The 6,424-nt window shown below is 38.7% G+C and overlaps 1 long non-coding RNA gene across 1 annotated transcript; it reads right to left on the bottom strand.

The window, feature by feature from the left end:
- Nucleotides 1–873: 873 nt before the first annotated feature.
- Nucleotides 874–5,618, bottom strand: LOC121874432. The gene is made up of 2 exons (XR_006090420.1): nt 5,568–5,618; nt 874–1,017 (listed from the first exon to the last, which is right to left on the bottom strand). It is a non-coding gene; the product is annotated as an uncharacterized LOC121874432 (long non-coding RNA).
- Between the last annotated feature and the right edge of the window lie 806 nt (nt 5,619–6,424).

Genomic DNA, 6,424 nt, shown 5'->3' on the forward strand with positions numbered 1-6,424 from the left:
TGAGTTCTGCTATAGCAGCGATGTTTTGATACTTGAATTTGCTCCTATAGCGATTTATGAATTGAACAATATTTGTATAGCGAACGCTTGTTTGCTATATAGCGATTTTGGCTTACTATTTTACCAATTTTGTGGTATTAACTGTGAATATGAGGTAAGAAGAATATCTCAAAGCGTTCTGATGATAAATTCCCGGTGATTAGCTTATCGTAAAGGATATAACACTTGAAGAGAAATCGATGTTATCAGCACCGAAATCCACCCTTCTCCCCATCAAGAGTTACATTCATATTTTTCAAAGGGAGTAAGAGTGTTAAATTTACTGTATGATTTCATTATTAGATATGAATGTAACATTTATTTAGACTGTGCTATCCTTTGTGTTAGGCTAACTACTAAATTTTTCGTTTCGAGTAATCTGCACCTAACCCTATTTTCTCCACCAAGCCCTGTTATTTCTATTACGCGATTTTCTATAACACGATATTTTACAAGAACACAATTATCGCGTTATAGCAGAACTACCTGTATTTTAAATCTATATTCTTAATCAGCATATAAAAGAGCATCTTTGTATGAAATTTAAACAAAATCTATGCCATGCCCTCATGTACTCAAACACAAGATAAGGGGTCAGCAATTTTGATTGGGAATACTGTTACTGGATGTTTTCTTTTCTGGAAAGTGAACGATAAAATGCTTAAATTATAAAGTTAGCCGATATTCTTGAGAAAAGGCATACAGTATAAAGAGGATTTATAATTTACTGGCACAGTGTAATTCATGTTTTAAATACTACAGTACTGTACAGTACATAAACACAAGCATTAGATAACATGATATTAAGTAACAGAATATCTGTATAAGTCTCACCTCCCACAGGTCAGAGGTGTTTCATCAGTTGCTGTTGATGGCATCACATACAAGTGTGTCCCACAGGTCAGAGGTGTTTCATCAGTTTGTTTAGTCGAGTCTTAGCTTGTCATACCGAGATGTGTTGTTGGTCCTTGAAACTTCCTGGAAATAAGAAAATTAACTATGTACTGTATAATACACAACACTGCACTGTAAAACTATTATATTATAGGCAGGGGTTATTTGACCAGTATCCGGCTTAATAACCACAGGTTATTTGACTGGGATTTAAAATAAAACAGTATTTTTGGCCACAGAAAATTCTACAAATTATTTTATTTATAATTTCCAAGTACAGGTTGTACCTCTCTAGTCCGGCAACCTCGGGACCTGACCGGTGCCGGACCATGGAAATTCACCCTTTTCCTGGATAGATAGTGACTTGTGCTTATGCCTGGAAGCACTAGCACCACTTTCTCTGCGTCATGGTCTCTTTGAAGACATATTGAAGGGTTAAATGTCGTATAGAACCTTCTCAAATTTCGCGAGTTTTTAATTCTTAACGTATTTTATTGGAACACACACAAAAATAAATAAATAAAAATTTTGACGGCGGAAACTTGAATTTCGACGGGTTTGAACGGCCCGCCAACGTGCAGACGACGTGCATAATCGTGTAAACAGCGTCATTTCTCTTATGTACTGAATGTCTTTTTTATTGTATTTATGTTTATGTGTGCAAAATGAGCAATACAATTCATTAATAATACGTAGAATATTAAAACACACGAGGAAATGACACAGCATTGTTTTCGTTGATTACAAAACCAGTGACTGACTGGTTCTACATATAAAACTGAAGAAAATAAGACCTTGGTTGTAGCTGTAGTAAAATTAATATGGTTGTTTTAAGTAATATTATTTAATGTTAATAAATGGAACAATAGAAGTAGCTAACGATAGAGTGTAGGAGGGCTGAAAAAGGAGTTCCAAAGGCTGGTTGCACCGAGTCAAGTCAAACCCAAAGGCGTTTTACGCTATGCAAAGTCGAAATTGAAAACGCGGTAGAGTATCAGACCTGAGGCTTGAAGATGGTAGTTACGCAATTCTGACCAGGATAAAGCTGAGGCGTTGAACAGCTTCTTTTCCTCAGTGTTCACAAGAGAGGATGCAACTAACCTTCCTGCGTTTGAGGACAGACGGTTCGACACAGCACTGACCCACATTGTGTTCACAGAAGAGGGTATTAGAAATAAACTGTCCAGGCTAAAGGTCCATAAGAGTCCTGGACCTGACATGGTGCATCCTAGAGTGCTAAGGGAGCTGTGCAACGAGCTTGCAGAGCCCCTGATGATTCTGTTTTGTAAATGCCTGGATGAACAAATGGTCCCCAGTGAATGGAAAGTGGCTTATGTGAGTCCTATCTTCAAGAAGGGCGATAGGCACTCCACGAACAACTATAGACCGGTGAGCCTGACCAGCATAATATGTAAAGTACTTGAGAGTATTATCAGAGATGCAGCGATGGAACATCTACTACGAAACAACCTTGTAAAAGATTGCCAACACGGTTTTATGCCGGGGCGCTCTTGCTTGACACAATTGCTCAAGGTATTGGATATTTGGACCCATATTCTAGAACGGGGTGGTAATATAGACAATATTTACCTAGATTTTGCCAAGGCTTTCGACAGTGTACCCCACGAAAGGCTGAAAATCAAACTGGAAGGGTACGGAATTCGGGGAAATGTCCTAGCGTGGATAGAAGACTTTCTACATGACCGCAAGCAATGTGTGGTGATTAATGGCACGAAATCGTCATCTGTACCTGTAACAAGTGGGGTACCGCAGGGTAGTGTATTGGGCCCGCTGTTGTTTGTTTGTTTCATAAATGATATGCCTGACGTTGTACCCTCCTCCATACAAATGTTTGCCGATGATGGCAAGTTATTTCGGGAAATTAAGAACCAAGCGGACTGTGAAGAGCTGCAGAAGGACCTCTGTGGGCTCCAGGAATGGTCGAAGGAATGGCTGCTGAGATTCAATGTCACGAAGTGTAAGAGGATGCACCTGGGGCGTACCAACGGTAAGGAGGCGTACCATATGTCCCAACGGGATGAAGAAAATGTGCTAGTTGAGACTGTGTGTGAGAAGGACCTAGGTGTGTATGTTGACAATGAGCTGAAGTTCTCGGGCCATTGTGAGAAGAAGGTAAATCAGGCAAATAAATTATTGGGTCTTATAAGAAGGTCGTTCAGATATCTAGACGGTCCGTCCCTCGTGACGATCTTCAGGAGTGAAGTGCTTCCCCATCTGGAGTACTGTCACCCCATCTGGTCCCCGAGATATGCTAGGGACTGTCAGTTGGTTGAAAATGTTCAAAGGAGGGCCACCAAGCTGGTGCCTGCACTTCGGCATCTCAGCTACCCTGCGAGATTGGGGCGCCTGAACTTGCCTAGCTTATACCTGAGGCAGAGCAGGACCTAGTTGAGGGATTTATAAACATCTCAGGGGGCACTACTCAGTTAGGTGTCTGCCACTTGGAGCTGGCGGGCCTTTCGCCCTGAGGGAGTCACAGCTCAAGATTGAAAAGCCGCCACAGTCGACTTGAGGCAAACTTTTTCAGGTGAGGTTGTAAGCCTCTTGGAACAATCTACCAGAAAGTGTTGTGACGGCACACAGTGTGAGCTCTTTCAAGAAGACTTGACCAACCTGGAGGCGGGTTCAGGCTGCATTTCAGGGGCAGTGCACCAGCAGTGCGTGGTGAGGCAGTGCTGAGCCTTTGGTGAAGAATATAGGAAAGAGTGGTGGGCGATCCTTGGCGGCTAACAAGCCCGATCAGTGGCGAAGGATAAAAAGTAAAAACTGCGATAATATAATGCAAGAAAAAGAGAGATCGCATATGTAAGTGCGCATGCACACACGTGAAAACATATCGTCATTACTTTACATAAGAATATGAAAGCAACACTTATTTACTGTTCATATATATTTTAATTAATGTTTCTGAATTTGTTTTTATTGAATTAATGTACGTGTGTGCAAAATTAACAATACAATTTATTAATAATACGTGGAATATTAGAGGAGACGAGACGGCTGCCGGCATTGTTTATGTTAAAGCTTACGAAACCAGTGACTGATTGGTTCTACATATAAAACTGAAGAAAATAAGACCCTGAGTTTAGCTGTACAGTGAGTTCTTTCCTCGCGTGTTTTGATAACGAGAATTTGCTCTAACGCGATTTATGAATTAGGAACGATATTTGTATAACGTGAACGCTTGTTTGCTATAACGCGATTTTTGCTTACTATTTCTCCAATTTTGTGGTATTAACTGTGAATATGGTAAAGAAGAATATCTCCAAGAAGCGTTCTGGTGATAGAATTCCCGGTGATGATCGTAAAAGAAAGGATATAACACTTGAAGAGAAGCTCGATGTTATCAACCTCAAAATCACCCTTCTCCCCCATCAAGTTACATTCATATTTTTTCAAGGTAAAGTATTACATTTACTGTATGATTTCATTATTAGATATGAATGTAACATTTATTTAGACTGTGCTATCCTTTGTGTTAGGCTAACTACTAAATTTTTTCGATTTTGAGTAATCTGCACCTAACCCTATTTTCTCCATAAGCCCTGTTATTTCTATTACGCGATTTTCTATAACACGATATTTTACAAGAACACAATTATCGCGTTATAGCAGAACTACCTGTAGTAAAATTAATGTAAAAAATGAATATGGTTGCTTGAAGTACTTGTAATGTTATTTAATGTTAACAAATGGAACAATATAAGTAGCTAACCATTAATGGTAAAAAAAAAAGTGAGACTGCTCGTATGTAATTGCGCACGTGAAAATATATCGTCATTACTCTACATAAGAATATGAAAGCAACACTTATTTACTGCCTCATATATATTGAAGGGTTAAATGTTGTACTCTGTATAGACAAGCAGAGAGAGAGAGAGAGAGAGAGCAACCGAACTGCCGGATATAAACAAACCTTAATTTCTCGCTGCTTTTTTTTTAAGGGGATTAGCCCACCAGGGCATAGGTCACTGACCCACATTGGGGCCTGAGGGGCAAAAATTTAATACTCCTGTAATAATAATAATAATTCAGATTAGTAAAAAAAAAAAAAAACTGCCTATCTACCTATTGGACAAACTAAAATCGTTCCGGACCACAGAATGCCGGACTATAGAGTGGTACAACCTGTAGTAGTAATTTTTAAAAAGTAAACACCCAAAAATGTTACTCGAGTACAATACTCAAGTAACATTTATTTTGTTACTTTACAACTCTGTCTAAAAGCCACAAATCATCAACCAACCAAACTTAACCTAACAAACCAAACAAACTAACCAGCCAAACTTAACCCGACCAACCAAACCACTCAACCAAACCCAACCTAACCTAACCATCTTACAATACCTTACCTTCAAGTATGACAAAGTTTGATATATTAGGTTTGGTTTATGTTAAATATAAGACATTAACACTGAATTAAGTACGTCACCAAATTACCCAATTTCATGGTAATAAACTAATAATAAAGTTTTAGTTAGTTAAGGTAAACAAGAATAAACTATATAAGTATTTTCATCATTAATAACAAAAAATTATGTGCTAAACAAACTTACTGATATAATTATTGAGTTATATAAAATGTTAACATATAATTTAGAGGTTGCTCTTACCTACTGAGGCGACGCAGGGAGGACGAGGGTTAATCTCTCATTTCACCACAGGGAGGACGAGGGTTAATCTCTTATTTCACCACAGGGAGGACGAGGGTTAATCTCTCATTTCACCAGGTCATGTCGCCACAGGGAGGACGAGGGATCATCTCTCATTTCACCACAGGGAGGACGAGGGTTCATCTCTCATTTCACCAGGTCATCTCACCATTGCCACTTCATAATTATCACCAACAGCTTCTTCAATATCTCCTACATCATCATCAAGCCTGAAATCATAGTACCATTTAATTGATTGAAAAAGCCAAAGAATTGATGGTGTTTGCATTACAGAAGTCGCCATAAATTTACCTTTAAATAGTTAACAAACACGAGCTAACGAACATAAAATCTATTAAAAAATAGAGAGTATCACCTTGAATGTTCTCTTCTTTGACGAGGCAGCGTATTGGTGCAAAAGGTAAAGGTGTAGATAACGGCTACCACCAGAAGGACTTGTCTGAATTGGTTGAAATTTTTTCTACACACTAACATCATATTGGTATTATTACACTTTTGCACCGGACATTCCTACCCCTAATCTAGTATCATACAAGACGTCTAATTACAAGATAATTTTAATCTATTACATTACCGACACAAATGTATAATAACGGAGATAGAGTATCCAAAATTTTCTATTTTCTTCCATTAATCTTCCACCATTATCGTCTACCTCACCTCCCACACTGCGTGTCTCCTTCATAAATCATCACCCGCATGCGTTCCCGTACACGTCACGCGGCCAATCAAGAGTTTTGTTTTTTGCAACCAATTAAAATGATTTTTAGTTTAATTAAAGGTATTTTTGGGCCAAT

This window comes from Homarus americanus, unplaced genomic scaffold, assembly GCF_018991925.1.
Source record: "Homarus americanus isolate GMGI-L3 unplaced genomic scaffold, GMGI_Hamer_2.0 scaffold32644, whole genome shotgun sequence".
NCBI lineage: Eukaryota > Metazoa > Arthropoda > Malacostraca > Decapoda > Nephropidae > Homarus > Homarus americanus.